Below are 17,575 nucleotides of genomic sequence, written 5' to 3'. Positions count from 1 at the left end.
AGCAGCAGCGCATCGTGGAGCGAGGCTTGTCGCTGTACGAGAACGGCAGCGACGAGCAGATCCAGAATACATGGTCTGGGAAAGGGAGAACAAAGGACGACGAGAAGATGCTGCCGATTACCGTGAGTGGAAAGCTTGCGCGTGTGCGAGCTCTATACGTCCGGATCCAGCCTACCGGTGGGAAAGGCGAGTACGAGCGGCGCCGTGCTCAGCCAGCTTCGCTGTCTCAAGCCTTGCGCGGCCGAGTGTAAGATTTCGCCTTTTTTATTTTCCTAATAAATATGTTCATGGGCCACACGGCCATGCCTGGTCTCAAGCATTTCTTTCCTGATGCACCCCATGCGGTCACCTTGTGTTAAAACATAACCGTTGAACAAAAACTGCATATTTCGGAATCGCCGTCCCGATGCCAGTCATTATGGTACTCAGTATCGGTATGCTTCCGAAAACCTGACGTTAAATCCGCTTCAGAAATGACCCATACATGAGATATGAGACAGTGGCGTAGCCAGGGGGTGGCACACCGGGCCCGTGCCCCCCTCTGAAATTTTTCCCCATAGGACACAGAGCACAGAATGACACTCGACCACACTTATCTGCCCAGACCCCATGTCGGATCAAGGAGGTGCCCCCCCCCCCCCGAAAAAAAATTTCTGCCTACACGCCACTGATATGAGACACATGTTAGATATAATGACAACGTTAGTTCGAATTTTGTTCCCTCCCCCCCCCCCCCCCCCCGGCCTCCCCCGCCACAATTTACACTGTCCCGGCCCTCGCGCTAGACTACAATTCGTGACTGCTGCCCACTCGCTGAGGTGAATTTGCGACCCCTGTTCTAGGCATATTTACAGGGCAGCAGCCTAATAGCCTAATAATTTTACGATTAAAAACCACTGTCTCTAACCCTAGATCGCATAGAAAGATCGATTGCAAAACCATAATAACATAGACGGCCAGTTGCATTAACGTCACAAATCGTCGACGAGGAATGAATGTCATATTTTTCAGAAGTACGCTTAATTGGCTTGAACATGTGATATGTGGACTTTTATTTGAATTGGCGGTTATTTTACCCACATATTATAATCGACCATGTAAACGAACAAGGGCACATCATTTCGCTTTCGGAATTCGCTGAAGCGTAGATGCCCTCACAAGACAGTTCGTTTCCCTTTGTATAGAGAGAAGTTGCGTGATTTGGCAATGAGCGTCTTTTATTTAATAAACCGAATGAATGGGCCGTAAAGTGTCAAGGAAAAAAAACTTTGTGCTAGCACATATTCTACAACTAAAAACAGGACAGCATATTTGACCACAATCGTTGTAACCTTATCGCCACGAAATTTTGGCCTTTTCTTCCACTGCATTGTATCCGTGTGATGATTCGCATTGATGAAAGCACCGTTATGCACCAGGCGTTCTCGTTCCGTGCGGTCTAGTGGCTAGGATGCGTGGCTGTCACGCAAACGTCCTGGGGTCGATTCCCCCCGTCGGAGGTGAAAGTATCGGTCTCATGGTGTAATGGTCAGCACTCTGGACTTTGAATCCAGCGATCCGAGTTCGAATCTCGGTGAGACCTGTCACTTATTTTTATGCTTTACGAAGTGAGATACGCGTTCGTGAAACCACCGTTATGCAGCTGGCGTTCCCGTTCCGGCGTGGTCTAGTGGCTAAGATGCGTGGCTGTCACGCAGGCGTCCTGGGGTCGATTCCCCCCGTCGGAGGTGAAAGTATCGGTCTCATGGTGTAATGGTCAGCACTCTGGACTTTGAATCCAGCGATCCGAGTTCGAATCTCGGTGAGACCTGTCACTTATTTTTTATGCTTTACGAGGTGAGATACGCGTTCGTGAAACCACCGTTATGCAGCTGGCGTTCCCGTTCCGGCGTGGTCTAGTGGCTAAGATGCGTGGCTGTCACGCAGGCGTCCTGGGGTCGATTCCCCCTGTCGGAGGTGAAAGTATCGGTCTCATGGTGTAATGGTCAGCACTCTAGACTTTGAATCCAGCGATCCGAGTTCGAATCTCGGTGAGACCTGTCACTAATTTTTGTGCTCTACGAAGTGAGATACGCGTTCGTGAAACCACCGTTATGCAGCTGGCGTTCCCGTTCCGGCGTGGTCTAGTGGCTAGGATGCGTGGCTGTCACGCAGGCGTCCTGGGGTCGATTCCCCCCGTCGGAGGTGAAAGTATCGGTCTCATGGTGTAATGGTCAGCACTCTGGACTTTGAATCCAGCGATCCGAGTTCGAATCTCGGTGAGACCTGTAACTTATTCTTTATGCTTTATGAAGTGAGATACGCGTTCGTGAAACCACCGTTATGCAGCTGGCGTTCCCGTTCCGGCGTGGTCTAGAGATTCCACTTCCGGCCGCTGAAGCGAACGGACGTGCGATGGCTGGCTCCAGCGGAGCGGTGACAGCGGCCCATTTAAGCCGCGGAAACAGGTCTTTTGAAGATGATAAGGACTATGAAGTTGTATTGCCAAACCTTGCTACAGGGCGTATTGTTTTAAATACGGTGTTTTTGCACGCTGACGTACGAACCCGGCCGTATCGAGTGGAAGATTTCCGTGACACTCTGGCAAGCCTGCGATTACCTCGGGGAGCATGCTCCCCGAGGTGGCTGCGTTGGGGGCGTATAGGATGAGCCATGTGTGGGCGGTGACTTTCAAGAACATGGACGCAGTCAAGACGATCCTGGCGCACGGAGACATCAAGGTTAAAAACTGCCGTTGTCTCGTCATAGATCCGGCAAACCAAGATGTGCGTATGAAGGTGCACTGGCTGCTGCACAACGTTCTTGATGAAGCGCGACGTGCGTTCGAGGCGCGACGTGCGTTCGAGCCGTACGGTCAAGTGACTGACATTAGCAGGGAGCGATGGCGTGTAAACGGCATAACCGAAAAAGGCTCCACGACCCGCATTGTGACACTTCGGTTGAAGGTGGGCGTTAAAATGGATGACCTGCCTCATCAAGTGAACGTAAGCGGTGAGCAGGCTTTGGTGGTTGTAGCAGGCAGAGCGCCAGTTTGCTTACGTTGCCGAGCAAAGGGGCACATACGGCGTGATTGCCGTGTACCACGATGTGGTATCTGCCGAAGGTTTGGCCATGGGGATAATGACTGCACGCTGTTTTATGCCAGCGTTATAGGTCCCGCGACAGGCAACGACCACACTGAGTTGTTCATGGATGAGCACGAAGCTGAAGAAGCAGCAAGTACGACCGGGAAAAAAGAACAGGTTACGCCCCAACTGGCGAAATCAAGTGAGCCCAGCGGTATAGCAGACGGAAAGGTCGTGGAGAAGCCGTCTGAGCCAGAGCCACTGAAGCCAGAAGCATCAGTCAACGCGGAACAGCACCTGCCTACTGTAAATGATCCCAGTGACGCCGAGACACTGAAAGACGACATGGAAGTCAGCGAAAACACAGGCAGTGGACTAGCTGGAAAGCGACCGAGAGACAATGGGGGCGAAGGCGAGACTTCCTCCGGGGATTGTGGTGGTGGAGAACCACCAACTAAAACCTCAGGAATTCGGCGTCCGACTTTAAGGCCACGGCCGAACTTCCAGGCCAACTCACGGGCGGAGGCCAAGCAGCTTCCGCAGCATACGCCACCTGGGACTTGAGACTTTTGTGCTTTTTTCCGGACAGAAAGTAACCCGTAAGTGAGCATTGTTTGCCTAGCAATATGCCTGTAAAATGTTGTGAGCCTGGTGTGAAAATTCTGCAGCCGTTTTTTTTTACAAGCGTTCACCTGAAGTAGGCACTCTGTTTATCGCACGCTCAAAAAGATAAAAGCATGGCTTACAAAATAGAAGCAGCCTTACGTGTCGCTACATTTAACGTTAGAGGCTTACGTTCTAGGAGGCGGCAGTATCAGTTACGTCGTTTGTTTCTTGAAAATGACGTTGATATTGCCGCCGTGCAGGAAACAAAAATTGAATCTGAAGAGCAGATGGATACTATATTTTCGACTTTCCGCTCTAGCTACAATATATGTGTTAGTCATTCTTTAGGTACATCAGGTGGATGTCTTCTCTTTATAAAGAACACAATTGGCCTTGCTGAAGAAAGCGTACAAACTGATAATGAAGGACGATTAATAGCATGTGATTTTCTTTTTTCGGGTGTGAGTTGGCGCGTTGTTTGCGTATATGCGCCAAATAGACAGCATGATAGGAAAACGTTCTTTGAAAGTCTTGAAGTGCATCTATCGAGTGATAAGACAGCAATAATTCTAGGCGATTTCAATCGTGTATGTAATGCCGAAGACAGGGCATGTAAAACGCCTATACGTGACTCTATTGCCTTGTTTTTGGATTCGATGGTTCGTGAGCGAGATTTGGAAGACGTGGGATATGTGCTATCGCAGGCTACCCACTACACACATTACCAGTTCAATAGTCAGGCCAGGCTCGACAGAGCCTATGTGTCTACGTCATTGCTTCCCCTGTGCCAAGACTACGCTGTGAAGAATGTCTCATTTAGTGACCACAGTCTAGTCATGTTCACCATTAATAAAAAAGAAAAGCCAAAATTTAATTGGGACCTCTGGAAGTTGAACAATAAGTTACTTGAGGATGAAAAATTTGTGGAAAACATAGAGAAGGAATTAAAAGAAGTGGTCGAGGGCAACACAACCAGTCTAATTCACGCATGGGAGTGTTTCAAGGAAAAAGTAAAAATAGATGCGATTGGAAGGTCAGCTTCAATAAAGCACAACAAATTGAAAAAAGAAAGGCAACTACAGTGCGAACTCGATTTTTTGCTCTGTCAAGAGTGCACGCAACCTGGCATGCGCAGCAAAGAAATCAAAGAAGTGAAACAAAAATTAGAGGCTGCAGATGTGGAAAGATACAGAGGAGCAGTAGTACGCGCACGCGCAGAAAGACTTTGGTGTGGCGAGGTTCCTACGAAACGTGCAGTAGCAGATGAAAAGAGCTACGCGACAAGAAATGAAATCCGGGCGATAGAATACAAAAATGAAGTTACAAAAGATAAAACGCAGATTGAGCATGCGTTTGTGGAATATTTCCAACAGTTGCTGGGGGGCTTAAAACAGGACGGAAGCACGTACGTTCGGCATTTCTTGTCACTTATGCCGAAGATTGATGACGACGCGAAAGCTAGATTAGAAGCACCCATCTCTGTCAGAGAAATTGAAATGACCATTGAAAAAATGAACAACGGAAAGACGCCGGGCCCAGATGGACTAGGTGTTGCATTCTATAAGAAATTTAAAAGTCTTGTGGCAGAAGCCCTGCGGAATATGCTAGGTGAGGCATACGAAAAGAAAGGACTACCAACATCCTTCAGAAGAACGCACATAGTGTTAATCCCGAAAAGTGACGACCCTACGAAACAGCTGTCTGTCAAGTCGTACAGACCAATAACCTTAGCGAATGTTGACTACAAAATATTCATGGGCGTGTTAGCCAGGCGGATCCAAACTGTGATTAAAGAAATAGTCGGACCACATCAGACTTGTGGCATAAAAGGCAGAACGATTACGACGAATATTCACATTGCAAGAAATATTTTAGAATGCTGTGATGAGTTTGAGTCTCGAGTAGCTATGCTACAAATTGATCTCGAGAAGGCGTTTGATCGCGTGAACCACGATGTACTCTTGAACATTCTTGACTACGTCAACATAGGAACTGTGGTGCTAGAAGGGGTACGAATGGCGTACACGGGGTGCACTACGAGGATTGTGATAAACAAACAGCTTAGCGAGAATATACAAGTCTTATCGAGCGTAAAACAAGGATGTCCTGCGTCTGCACTGCTTTTTGCTATCTATTTAGAACCTCTATGTCAGAAAGTGCTACAGAATGACCAGGTGCGAGGGTTTCGCTTGATGTCCGCGGAGGTCAAAATTCTGAGTTACGCGGACGATATTGCTGTGTTCTGCCAAGACCGGGAGAGTGTCAGAGCAGCACTAAACGACGTGAAGTCCTTCTGTGAGTGCACGGATAGTAAAGTAAATTGGAGTAAGTGTCTTGGAATATGGCATGGAAACTGGCACAGCACACCATCATTATATGAAAACATTACGTGGAAGGTCACACCTGACAAGTACTTAGGTGTACCTCTCCAACACTACAGGGACACAACAGAATATTGGAGAGAAGAAACGGAACAGCTAAAAATCGAGACGAAAAAGTGGGGTGGGCGAGACTTTTCCATTTTTACGAGGTCAACAGTCAGCAACATATTTCTTATTTCACGAGTGTGGTATGTTTTACAAGTGCTAATTATGTCACGCGTTGCTGTACAAAAGCTCCACAGAGTGTTGGCAGTGTTTATCTGGGCTTCGACGTGGGAGAGGACAAGTCGCACAAATCTGTTCCGTTCTGTGCAAAGTGGGGGGCTAGGTCTTGTACACTTGTTCCTGAGGCAGATAGTGGCTAGGTTTATTTTTTTACGAGATCAAGGTGATTGTTTTTTGAGAACGGTGATACATGTGCGGTTGTCCAAATTTTTGCCTGATTTTATTGTAACCACAGTCAACGGGGTGACAAGGTGACCTAGGGGTTACATGCAAGAAGTGATTGCGGCTTTGGAAATTTTAAGAGTGCGATTTTCGATGGAGTATCTCTCTAAGGTGTCGCGAAAGAGACTGTACAAGGACCTTGTAGAGATCATGTTGCCAGAGCCTCTGTATAGAACATTGTACCCCAATGGGCCAGGGGATGACGTCTTAAAGAGAGTGAAAAAGATGCCAGTTCGGCCCTCAGTTAAGACATTCTTTTTCAAACTTCATAGTGGCACACTCCCTACGTTACCTTGGCTCCGTGAAAAAGGAATATTTGTCCCTTGGTCAGTAGACTGTATTATCTGCAGAAAACCTGAGACAGTTGACCCCATTTTTCTTGACTGTACTGATGCAGTCTTTCTCTGGGACATCCTTCAAAGGACCTTGAAGAAAGAACTGCCCGTTACACCGTATGGCATCCGTTTTCTGCCTGTCATAAACGTAGGGGGTGTGCCCTACGATATGTTCATGGCACTGGTTCTTCACAGTGTGTGGAGAACACGGGTGGCAGTGCGAAACGTAGACGTGAATCCCCGGCCTGCTCGAGAGTATTTCATTGAAAGTGTACAATATTTGATGACTGCATACGAGGCACAAAATGATAAGCCAGAGTGGTTCCCCTGTTTGGTTGAATTGGTTGGCATGAAGCGTCTGCCTTTTTAACTCCCATGTGCTGAAAGGTGGGGCAGCACTTTTATATGTGACACTGCAATGTATTTTTATATGTTGAGTTGTACTTTGTTTGCTAAGCAGGCAATAAAGAAAAAAAAATCCGGCGTGGTCTAGTGGCTAAGATGCGTGGCTGTCACGCAGGCGTCCTGGGGTCGATTCCCCCCGTCGGAGGTGAAAGTATCGGTCTCATGGTGTAATGGTCAGCACTCTGGACTTTGAATCCAGCGATCCGAGTTCGAATCTCGGTGAGACCTGTCACTTATTTTTTATGCTTTACGAAGTGAGATACGCGTTCGGGAAACCACCGTTATGCAGCTGGCGTTCCCGTTCCGGCGTGGTCTAGTGGCTAGGATGCGTGGCTGTCACGCAGGCGTCCTGGGGTCGATTCCCCCCGTCGGAGGTGAAAGTATCGGTCTCATGGTGTAATGGTCAGCACTCTGGACTTTGAATCCAGCGATCCGAGTTCGAATCTCGGTGAGACCTGTCACTTATTTTTTATGCTTTACGAGGTGAGATACGCGTTCGTGAAACCACCGTTATGCAGCTGGCGTTCCCGTTCCGGCGTGGTCTAGTGGCTAGGATGCGTGGCTGTCACGCAGGCGTCCTGGGGTCGGTTCCCCCCGTCGGAGGTGAAAGTATCGGTCTCATGGTGTAATGGTCAGTACTCTGGACTTTGAATCCAGCGATCCGAGTTCGAATCTCGGTGAGACCTGTCACTTATTTTTTATGCTTTACGAGGTGAGATACGCGTTCGTGAAACCACCGTTATGCAGCTGGCGTTCCCGTTCCGGCGTGGTCTAGTGGCTAGGATGCGTGGCTGTCACGCAGGCGTCCTGGGGTCGATTCCCCCCGTCGGAGGTGAAAGTATCGGTCTCATGGTGTAATGGTCAGCACTCTGGACTTTGAATCCAGCGATCCGAGTTCGAATCTCGGTGAGACCTGTCACTTATTTTTTATGCTTTACGAAGTGAGATACGCGTTCGGGAAACCACCGTTATGCAGCTGGCGTTCCCGTTCCGGCGTGGTCTAGCGGCTAAGATGCGTGGCTGTCACGCAGGCGTCCTGGGGTCGATTCCCCCCGTCGGAGGTGAAAGTATCGGTCTCATGGTGTAATGGTCAGCACTCTGGTCTTTGAATCCAGCGATCCGAGTTCGAATCTCGGTGAGACCTGTCACTTATTTTTTATGCTTTACGAAGTGAGATACGCGTTCGTGAAACCACCGTTATGCAGCTGGCGTTCCCGTTCCGGCGTGGTCTAGTGGCTAGGATGCGTGGCTGTCACGCAGGCGTCCTGGGGTCGATTCCCCCCGTCGGAGGTGAAAGTATCGGTCTCATGGTGTAATGGTCAGCACTCTGGACTTTGAATCCAGCGATCCAAGTTCGAATCTCGGTGAGACCTGTCACTTATTTTTTATGCTTTACGAAGTGAGATACGCGATCGTGAAACCACCGTTATGCAGCTGGCGTTCCCGTTCCGGCGTGGTCTAGTGGCTAGGATGCGTGGCTGTCACGCAGGCGTCCTGGGGTCGATTCCCCCCGTCGGAGGTGAAAGTATCGGTCTCATGGTGTAATGGTCAGCACTCTGGACTTTGAATCCAGCGATCCGAGTTCGAATCTCGGTGAGACCTGTCACTTATTTTTTATGCTTTACGAAGTGAGATACGCGTTCGTGAAACCACCGTTATGCAGCTGGCGTTCCCGTTCCGGCGTGGTCTAGTGGCTAGGATGCGTGGCTGTCACGCAGGCGTCCTGGGGTCGTTTCCCCCCGTCGGAGGTGAAAGTATCGGTCTCATGGTGTAATGGTCAGCACTCTGGACTTTGAATCCAGCGATCCGAGTTCGAATCTCGGTGAGACATGTCACTTATTTTTTATGCTTTACGAAGTGAGGTACGCGTTCGTGAAACCACCGTTATGCAGCTGGCGTTCCCGTTCCGGCGTGGTCTAGTGGCTAGGATGCGTGGCTGTCACGCAGGCGTCCTGGGGTCGATTCCCCCCGTCGGAGGTGAAAGTATCGGTCTCATGGTGTAATGGTCAGCACTCTGGACTTTGAATCCAGCGATCCGAGTTCGAATCTCGGTGAGACCTGTCACTTATTTTTTATGCTTTACGAGGTGAGATACGCGTTCGTGAAACCACCGTTATGCAGCTGGCGTTCCCGTTCCGGCGTGGTCTAGTGGCTAAGATGCGTGGCTGTCACGCAGGCGTCCTGGGGTCGATTCCCCCCGTCGGAGGTGAAAGTATCGGTCTCATGGTGTAATGGTAAGCACTCTGGACTTTGAATCCAGCGATCCGAGTTCGAATCTCGGTGAGACCTGTCACTTATTTTTTATGCTTTACGAACTGAGATACGCGTTCGGGAAACCACCGTTATGCAGCTGGCGTTCCCGTTCCGGCGTGGTCTAGTGGCTAGGATGCGTGGCTGTCACGCAGGCGTCCTGGGGTCGATTCCCCCCGTCGGAGGTGAAAGTATCGGTCTCATGGTGTAATGGTCAGCACTCTGGACTTTGAATCCAGCGATCCGAGTTCGAATCTCGGTGAGACCTGTCACTTATTTTTTATGCTTTACGAGGTGAGATACGCGTTCGTGAAACCACCGTTATGCAGCTGGCGTTCCCGTTCCGGCGTGGTCTAGTGGCTAGGATGCGTGGCTGTCACGCAGGCGTCCTGGGGTCGATTCCCCCCGTCGGAGGTGAAAGTATCGGTCTCATGGTGTAATGGTCAGTACTCTGGACTTTGAATCCAGCGATCCGAGTTCGAATCTCGGTGAGACCTGTCACTTATTTTTTATGCTTTACGAGGTGAGATACGCGTTCGTGAAACCACCGTTATGCAGCTGGCGTTCCCGTTCCGGCGTGGTCTAGTGGCTAGGATGCGTGGCTGTCACGCAGGCGTCCTGGGGTCGATTCCCCCCGTCGGAGGTGAAAGTATCGGTCTCATGGTGTAATGGTCAGCACTCTGGACTTTGAATCCAGCGATCCGAGTTCGAATCTCGGTGAGACCTGTCACTTATTTTTTATGCTTTACGAAGTGAGATACGCGTTCGGGAAACCACCGTTATGCAGCTGGCGTTCCCGTTCCGGCGTGGTCTAGCGGCTAAGATGCGTGGCTGTCACGCAGGCGTCCTGGGGTCGATTCCCCCCGTCGGAGGTGAAAGTATCGGTCTCATGGTGTAATGGTCAGCACTCTGGTCTTTGAATCCAGCGATCCGAGTTCGAATCTCCGTGAGACCTGTCACTTATTTTTTATGCTTTACGAAGTGAGATACGCGTTCGTGAAACCACCGTTATGCAGCTGGCGTTCCCGTTCCGGCGTGGTCTAGTGGCTAGGATGCGTGGCTGTCACGCAGGCGTCCTGGGGTCGATTCCCCCCGTCGGAGGTGAAAGTATCGGTCTCATGGTGTAATGGTCAGCACTCTGGACTTTGAATCCAGCGATCCAAGTTCGAATCTCGGTGAGACCTGTCACTTATTTTTTATGCTTTACGAAGTGAGATACGCGATCGTGAAACCACCGTTATGCAGCTGGCGTTCCCGTTCCGGCGTGGTCTAGTGGCTAGGATGCGTGGCTGTCACGCAGGCGTCCTGGGGTCGATTCCCCCCGTCGGAGGTGAAAGTATCGGTCTCATGGTGTAATGGTCAGCACTCTGGACTTTGAATCCAGCGATCCGAGTTCGAATCTCGGTGAGACCTGTCACTTATTTTTTATGCTTTACGAAGTGAGATACGCGTTCGTGAAACCACCGTTATGCAGCTGGCGTTCCCGTTCCGGCGTGGTCTAGTGGCTAGGATGCGTGGCTGTCACGCAGGCGTCCTGGGGTCGATTCCCCCCGTCGGAGGTGAAAGTATCGGTCTCATGGTGTAATGGTCAGCACTCTGGACTTTGAATCCAGCGATCCGAGTTCGAATCTCGGTGAGACATGTCACTTATTTTTTATGCTTTACGAAGTGAGGTACGCGTTCGTGAAACCACCGTTATGCAGCTGGCGTTCCCGTTCCGGCGTGGTCTAGTGGCTAGGATGCGTGGCTGTCACGCAGGCGTCCTGGGGTCGATTCCCCCCGTCGGAGGTGAAAGTATCGGTCTCATGGTGTAATGGTCAGCACTCTGGTCTTTGAATCCAGCGATCCGAGTTCGAATCTCGGTGAGACCTGTCACTTATTTTTTATGCTTTACGAAGTGAGATACGCGTTCGTGAAACCACCGTTATGCGGCTGGCATTTTCGTTCCGGCGTGGTCTAGTGGCTAGGATGGGTAAAAATTCCCGCACGAACATACATAAAGTGGTTGAACCCCCCCACACCTGAAAAAAATTGCCGGCTACGCCACTGGTTGTGAAGTATACAAATATAACTGAAACCGCAGTCCTTGTATCGGCTGCAACTTCAGGTGATAAAGGGGGTGAGAATTACGTGTGCTTGCTCCAAACTAGAGCACTGCACGGTCCCGGGCCAGCCCGAAAGCCCGGGCCCGGCCCTGCCCGCGGGCCGGGCCGGGCCCTCCGAAGCGTTTTCCGGCGGGCCCGGGCTGGGCTTGGGCTTGAAAGTGCGGGCCCGGGCCGGGCCCGGGCTTGAAGCCGCGGGCCTGGGCCGGGCCCGGGCTTGAGGCTGCGGGCCGTGTCGGACTCGGACCAGCTCATTAAAAGGCGTAAGTCGGGCCTTCGAGCACACGCGAACGTTATGCATTGCATGGTCTAAGGTATACTGTGCCAAGTTGAAGTGACACGTACAAAGAGCTGGCTCTTAGTAAAGATTAGCAATAAAAATAGAAAAACTGTTGAAGTGCTATTTTTTTTCACCAGTATAGATATAGATTGGCACTGTATATTTTCAGTAACGTTTCGTCTGCTGGACCAGACTATGTCAAAGTAACAAGGACATCATTGTGGGTTTCCTTATAAACACGCCAGATCACGTATATATATATATATATATATATATATATATATATATATATATATATATATATATATATATATATAGATAGATAGATAGATAGATATGTATATATATGTATATATATTAACAGCACTAGCAATGGGCCAGATCACGGTTGTTCCCATGGGAGGAATAAAGATTTCGGTCTTTTATTCTAGGTTGACACATACGGTACATTTCATTTATATTCCTTGGTATTACGTGCCAAAACCACGATATGATTACGAGGCACGCCGTAGTGGCACCGGATCAATTTCGACCACCTCGAGTTCTCTAACGTGCGCCTAAAGATAAGTATCTACACGGGTGTTCTTGCAATTCGCCCCCATCAAATTGCGGCCGCCGTGGCCGCGGGAATCGCACCCGTGTCCTAGGACTTAACAGCGAAACAGCTTAACCGCTGAGCTACCACCGCGGGCAAAGCAACATTTCGATGCATGTACACAGGGGATTTTCCGTCCGATCGCCCGCTACAAAGCGCACGGCATCATTAATAATCATCAACTAATATCCTCTAGCGGGCCCGAGTCGGGCCTGGTCATGAACAAGCGCGCCCTGGATAAGATTGGTAATGAACGCCCGGGCCCGGGCCGGGCTCGGGCTGGGTACGGTCAAGTACGCCCGGGCCGGGGCCGGGCTCGGGCTGCATAAAGCGGGCCCGGGCCGGGCCCGGGCAGTAAAATCCGGCCCGTGCAGTGCTCTACTCCAAACAACGAAGTGCGAACAATATAACAAATAAGAATCTGCAGCCTGTAGACGCTTCACACTCCTTTATCTGCCGTCCCGCGGATAGGAGCGACGTTTGCAGTCACTTCTATTGTGCTCACTATAGCGTGTTGGGGCTGATAGCATTAGCTTTAACGAGACGGTGAGATGGGCTATTTGGCGAACATTCATGTTTAAAGCAAAAGCTTTTTGAGCGCACATAAAACGAGGGCGTAAGAACGAAGGATTTGACAGGAAGCGCTGTCCTGTCAATTTCCTAGTTCTCCTGTCCTTGTTTTATGTGCGCTTAAAAAGCTCTTGCTTTAAACATCAGCATTAGCTGTTTCTGTTTAATTCGCGTGTGCCAGACACGCCTGTGTGACAAAGACTTGGAGGGACTTATACAGCCACCCAGGTGAAGCTGGGAAATTGTTTTCTCGGTAGCCGTACCTGATTAAGGACGCGGTGAAGAAGCGGTAATGTTTGGTGAATTTTTGCTTTTAATTAAACGCCGTGAAGTTCAGCGAGGATTAGATTAGTTTTACCGCAACAGTAAAGTAGGCCTAGAATTTTGTGGCTACCGTGAGCGCAGTGCGATCCGCACGATATGCTACGCTGCTCGATTAGCAGTCTCTTGTAGGCTGCCGTCAAATCGACCGCGTATGTCGAATATGCCACCGCCAATGGGTGTCTCATGGCAATCTTATAGAAGCTTTTGCAAAGTTAATCAGCACGAAACACGAATGCATATGCAAACACGCACACATAGGACCGGTGCTGATTCAGCACTGGTCAGCATTGTCAGCATGATTCAGCACTGGTCCTGTGTATGCGTGTTTTCTTGCGTCTTCGTGTTTTGGGCTGATTAAATTTGCAGGTGTCGCACCAACTTGTCCAAACCAAAGCCTTATAGAACCTTCCCCTGCGACGTGCCGGCTTGGCACTGCACGGCTTCATTCGAGTCATTTCTCGATGGCTTTCAGAAACTTGGCCTTATTTAATAGCTTCGCTGCCCTCGGTGTGCAAAAAAGGTCTGTGGCAGCACCAGCGTGGCCCTCGTGCGTGTAAACATACAGGCTTTCAAATCGATAAAAAAAGAAAGACGGTTCTATAGGCTCGCACTACATGTGTGTTCCCTTCAACGCCGCTGTAAGCAGTGGCGCTAAGAGAAGTCGGCGACGGCTGACAAGGAAAAAGAAGCCTCCTTGTTTGTAGAAAGTCTTTTCTGGCTCCCCCAGCTCCGTTCCACCTACTGCCTGCTCACAGGCGCGCACATGCTTTCAATCGACTGCGACGCTATAGCTGCAGCCGTCCGCGCTCGACTTCATTCCTGATTTCTCTCCAGCGGGTGGGGCCTCGGCAAAGCCGAAGGAACAAGAACGGGGAAAGCCCAGGCGCTGTCACCGCACTATGCGAGGAGAGTCTTTCGTTGCCGACGAGGACGGCTGCTGGGTCAACATTTGCGCCGGCGAACCCTGCCGTTCATGACATTCCGCGCCCCCTCCTCCCTCGTCGGCCAGCTGAGGATTGGCTTGGATCGACTCGGCGAGGCTGTGATGTTCCGTGTTGACGGCGATGACGATGTGGTCGCCGATTTCTATAAGACCGGACCGTTCTTTGTGTTTAGGTAGAAGGCGTTCTTGTGTTAGCGCGTTGTTGCCCGCATCGGCTTGTGTTTCTGTCATATACCATCCCTTGTACCCGTCTGTGTGTCCATTTTCTTTCGGTCTTTCTTTCTGGATGTCCTTCGATTACACGTCGCTTCCATTTTGTGTCAGTGATAACATCAACACCCTCCCCACGCTACTTTTCTTCTTCGCGTTATTTTGTCTGCCATTGGTGTCTCGCTCGGTGCTTCTTGTCGGGTGAGGGACGTAATCGCTTGCTTAGAAGAGGGACGTGGCCAATTGGCGAGCTGGTCTTCTCCGTTGTTTTGACTACCGTGTACGCCCGCGAGGAAGCAGTGTTATTGGACGTAGTAAGGGAGTTGTTGGTTCTTGCCTACGTTTGATAGACGGTGGATCCTTTAAGAGGTCATCTCGGTCTCTCGTAATTGCACTTTGTTTATACGTGCCCCTTCAGGCCAGAGGAAGTTGCCGGAGCCAGTCGGGTATATACAGTCTTATGCAATCGAAGCGCTGACGAACGTGGTCGTCACGCTCTTATACCGAGTGGTTTATCTAACCCATAAAACGGATGAGGAGCTTCGCTCGTACTCTGCTAACAAATATATACCGGGCTTATCGCACACATTGCTCGCGCCTCCACTCCTTCAAACGCAGGAGGTTGTGCATCGTTGTCAGACTGCTCTAATTGGCTTCCTCCTGAATCTATGAGAAAGGAAGTGCTTCGAGTACCGCTGCTGACGTCATATTTGGACGACCTAATAAAGTCTTATCCACCCGGCAGCCGCAGTTGTCCTGGCTATTTATCCACGCACCTCACTGTCGCTCAGAACTCGATGAAGCATAAGACGAAGCAGATGACGTCTGTGGCTGAACCTCCTGAAGTGACCAACGCACCGTTAATTTGAGTCTTGTTATTGTTTGTATCACACTTTGGAAACTTTTCACTCGTCTAAGCTCGCTCCCTCTTCTTTTCCCTTTTCTTTCATGAACAAATTGTCATTTCTTCAGGCAGCTCGTTTCAGAGGTTACGCACACGACTAACCTCACACTAACAATGTTTAAATCAGGGTGTCGGAACGAAATGTTTTTCGTTTCGGGTTTAGTTTCGTTTCACCGCAAAAAGTTCCGTTTTGTTTCGGTTCCGGAACGAAAAAAAAAACGTTCCGTAACGCTTCGTAACGGTTTTTTTTCTTTGTATAAAAAAGAAAGTATGAAACAGGTGAGGCAATCATTAAAAAAAAAACACTGGATTTGTGATGTTGTTGCTTGCCCTCCTCTTAAGAAAGTGGGACAAGGGTAAAACACGTTCTTCAGAGGAGCGGAAGTAACTGTGCCACGTATTCCTACCAACTAGCACAAACCAGTATTCATTTCAATGTCATAGTATTTATTTTCTCACAAGACAAATACGAATTTTTTTAGTTGGCTTAATTCTTTGTGTCAAGGGAGTGAGCACGATCTCAGAAGCAGCACGTCATTGAGTGTACTCCCTGATGTGCGAGACCGCTGTTCTGATAAAAAGATCGCCACGCCTGCGTGAAACACGCAGCAAGTCACAGCAAAAGCTAGAAGAGCGGAGTTTGTAGAGCCCGTTGTTATCTCTTGGGGCAACTAATACAAGTAAACATGCAACGTACCCACTACGTCATAAATGATGATGATGATGATGCAAACTTTATTTGGGTCCAGAGAAGACGCAGGGGAGACCCCGCGCAACCCGACTAGTCCCACGTAGGGACCGCCAAGCCGAGCTTAACGGCCCGTTCGCGGGCACTCTGGACGGCCAGGGTTTGGTCATGGAGTTCTGGGCTGCGCATCATAAATGCGCAGCCGCATAAATGCGGTTCATAAATCGTCGCAATTTTTCTGAAGTAGCAAAGTTCCCACTATGGCATTTTTCTTCATTCTTCGGAGAATCGCGGTACCCGCTACACATCTGTAAGGCATTATCTGCACTTTGTGCTGTGGCTGATAATGAAGAATTATGGCTGAGCACTTTGCAGTGGGTGGGAAGGAGTGTTGCGGAATGGGCGCCTCCATTCGATTCCAATTCCATTCCAGGGAATTAGAACTTGCCGCAATTCCATTCCTTTCAATTCCTCGGAATGAAAAAAACTTAGCCCATTGGCACATAGGGAATGGCCTGGCAGTCCGATTCCATTCCTGTAATTCCTCAACGTAGGAAAGGCATCTTGATAGTTTTATCGAGTTAAGAATGAACGCCCCCTAAAGCTGATGTCATCAAATGCATTAAGAACTGCAAAAATACGCAAAACGCGTTGCCAAGGTCGAGGAATAGTAGCTTGGTGACATATCTCGTGCAGTACAACCACCCTAAAAATTCCCATAGGGGCAGTTCTCCCTCTACCTGTAGTATTTGCGTGGTCAACATGTTTGAACGAATGGTGGTGTTTCAATATTGTTTAAGCTTAAATCTGTTAATGCTAAAATGACGACATAGCGTATTTTTATGCTGACAAAAGCGCCTTTGCATCGAATATGGAACACTGGGCCGCACTGCCCGTCAGAACTCACGCTTGTCAAGCGCGCCTCGCAAGCATGGATGGGGTAAGAAGAACTTTCTGTGTTCGCCTGTGCGCAGGTATGCAATGTCTTCCTTGTCGCAAAGGTTATTTACGTGTGTAAGGTACTAAACTGCTCGTGAGATAAAGATCAGGCTGTGCATAGAGTATTCGCCACTTTCGGGTGGGGGAATCAATGGGAACCAACGCGCAGGGGTAATTTGTTTCTCCCTTCGGTATCTGCTGGGATAATGCATTTGTTTGTACACTAACTTATGCCTCCGTTTGTAGTAGGCGCGTTGCTTATAAATGTACCGTGCTTGTAATCAGCTAAGCCATTTTAAAAATACTGCTTTAGTGTTAACTTGCGAGGCTCTGACTTACTAACGTTTGAAGCTTGAAAAACAGCACGAAGACGAAGACGTCCTCTATTTTCGGAAAAAGACGCAATTCCATTCCCATTCCATTCCTCCGAGCGTTGTCACCATTCCATTCCGGGGTCGCGAAAATGTGGAATGATTCCGGAGTCATTCCAATTCAGGAGTAACTCCGCAACACTGGTGGGAAGCATTAAAC

General features: G+C 49.5%; 22 non-coding genes across 22 annotated transcripts; all 22 read left to right on the top strand.

The window, feature by feature from the left end:
* The first annotated feature begins 1,510 nt into the window (after nt 1-1,510).
* Trnaq-uug (transfer RNA glutamine (anticodon UUG)) lies at nt 1,511-1,582 on the top strand. Its single transcript has one exon. It is a non-coding gene; the product is annotated as a tRNA-Gln (tRNA).
* Nucleotides 1,583-1,738: 156 nt separating this feature from the next.
* Nucleotides 1,739-1,810, top strand: Trnaq-uug (transfer RNA glutamine (anticodon UUG)). Its single transcript has one exon. It is a non-coding gene; the product is annotated as a tRNA-Gln (tRNA).
* A 157-nt stretch (nt 1,811-1,967) lies between these two features.
* Nucleotides 1,968-2,039, top strand: Trnaq-uug (transfer RNA glutamine (anticodon UUG)). Its single transcript has one exon. It is a non-coding gene; the product is annotated as a tRNA-Gln (tRNA).
* Nucleotides 2,040-2,195: 156 nt separating this feature from the next.
* Trnaq-uug (transfer RNA glutamine (anticodon UUG)) lies at nt 2,196-2,267 on the top strand. Its single transcript has one exon. It is a non-coding gene; the product is annotated as a tRNA-Gln (tRNA).
* Nucleotides 2,268-7,395: 5,128 nt separating this feature from the next.
* Nucleotides 7,396-7,467, top strand: Trnaq-uug (transfer RNA glutamine (anticodon UUG)). The gene has a single exon. It is a non-coding gene; the product is annotated as a tRNA-Gln (tRNA).
* A 157-nt stretch (nt 7,468-7,624) lies between these two features.
* Nucleotides 7,625-7,696, top strand: Trnaq-uug (transfer RNA glutamine (anticodon UUG)). Its single transcript has one exon. It is a non-coding gene; the product is annotated as a tRNA-Gln (tRNA).
* Nucleotides 7,697-7,853: 157 nt separating this feature from the next.
* Trnaq-uug (transfer RNA glutamine (anticodon UUG)) lies at nt 7,854-7,925 on the top strand. Its single transcript has one exon. It is a non-coding gene; the product is annotated as a tRNA-Gln (tRNA).
* Nucleotides 7,926-8,082: 157 nt separating this feature from the next.
* Trnaq-uug (transfer RNA glutamine (anticodon UUG)) lies at nt 8,083-8,154 on the top strand. Its single transcript has one exon. It is a non-coding gene; the product is annotated as a tRNA-Gln (tRNA).
* Nucleotides 8,155-8,311: 157 nt separating this feature from the next.
* Nucleotides 8,312-8,383, top strand: Trnaq-uug (transfer RNA glutamine (anticodon UUG)). Its single transcript has one exon. It is a non-coding gene; the product is annotated as a tRNA-Gln (tRNA).
* Nucleotides 8,384-8,540: 157 nt separating this feature from the next.
* Trnaq-uug (transfer RNA glutamine (anticodon UUG)) lies at nt 8,541-8,612 on the top strand. Its single transcript has one exon. It is a non-coding gene; the product is annotated as a tRNA-Gln (tRNA).
* Nucleotides 8,613-8,769: 157 nt separating this feature from the next.
* Trnaq-uug (transfer RNA glutamine (anticodon UUG)) lies at nt 8,770-8,841 on the top strand. Its single transcript has one exon. It is a non-coding gene; the product is annotated as a tRNA-Gln (tRNA).
* Nucleotides 8,842-8,998: 157 nt separating this feature from the next.
* Trnaq-uug (transfer RNA glutamine (anticodon UUG)) lies at nt 8,999-9,074 on the top strand. The gene has a single exon. It is a non-coding gene; the product is annotated as a tRNA-Gln (tRNA).
* Nucleotides 9,075-9,227: 153 nt separating this feature from the next.
* On the top strand, nt 9,228-9,299 carry Trnaq-uug (transfer RNA glutamine (anticodon UUG)). Its single transcript has one exon. It is a non-coding gene; the product is annotated as a tRNA-Gln (tRNA).
* A 157-nt stretch (nt 9,300-9,456) lies between these two features.
* On the top strand, nt 9,457-9,528 carry Trnaq-uug (transfer RNA glutamine (anticodon UUG)). The gene has a single exon. It is a non-coding gene; the product is annotated as a tRNA-Gln (tRNA).
* A 157-nt stretch (nt 9,529-9,685) lies between these two features.
* Trnaq-uug (transfer RNA glutamine (anticodon UUG)) lies at nt 9,686-9,757 on the top strand. Its single transcript has one exon. It is a non-coding gene; the product is annotated as a tRNA-Gln (tRNA).
* Nucleotides 9,758-9,914: 157 nt separating this feature from the next.
* Trnaq-uug (transfer RNA glutamine (anticodon UUG)) lies at nt 9,915-9,986 on the top strand. Its single transcript has one exon. It is a non-coding gene; the product is annotated as a tRNA-Gln (tRNA).
* A 157-nt stretch (nt 9,987-10,143) lies between these two features.
* On the top strand, nt 10,144-10,215 carry Trnaq-uug (transfer RNA glutamine (anticodon UUG)). The gene has a single exon. It is a non-coding gene; the product is annotated as a tRNA-Gln (tRNA).
* A 157-nt stretch (nt 10,216-10,372) lies between these two features.
* Trnaq-uug (transfer RNA glutamine (anticodon UUG)) lies at nt 10,373-10,444 on the top strand. Its single transcript has one exon. It is a non-coding gene; the product is annotated as a tRNA-Gln (tRNA).
* Nucleotides 10,445-10,601: 157 nt separating this feature from the next.
* Trnaq-uug (transfer RNA glutamine (anticodon UUG)) lies at nt 10,602-10,673 on the top strand. The gene has a single exon. It is a non-coding gene; the product is annotated as a tRNA-Gln (tRNA).
* A 157-nt stretch (nt 10,674-10,830) lies between these two features.
* Nucleotides 10,831-10,902, top strand: Trnaq-uug (transfer RNA glutamine (anticodon UUG)). Its single transcript has one exon. It is a non-coding gene; the product is annotated as a tRNA-Gln (tRNA).
* Nucleotides 10,903-11,059: 157 nt separating this feature from the next.
* Trnaq-uug (transfer RNA glutamine (anticodon UUG)) lies at nt 11,060-11,135 on the top strand. The gene has a single exon. It is a non-coding gene; the product is annotated as a tRNA-Gln (tRNA).
* Nucleotides 11,136-11,288: 153 nt separating this feature from the next.
* On the top strand, nt 11,289-11,360 carry Trnaq-uug (transfer RNA glutamine (anticodon UUG)). The gene has a single exon. It is a non-coding gene; the product is annotated as a tRNA-Gln (tRNA).
* The last annotated feature ends 6,215 nt before the right edge of the window (nt 11,361-17,575 follow it).

Source organism: Rhipicephalus sanguineus, chromosome 11, assembly GCF_013339695.2.
Source record: "Rhipicephalus sanguineus isolate Rsan-2018 chromosome 11, BIME_Rsan_1.4, whole genome shotgun sequence".
NCBI lineage: Eukaryota > Metazoa > Arthropoda > Arachnida > Ixodida > Ixodidae > Rhipicephalus > Rhipicephalus sanguineus.
This window is presented reverse-complemented; position numbering and strand designations above follow the sequence as displayed.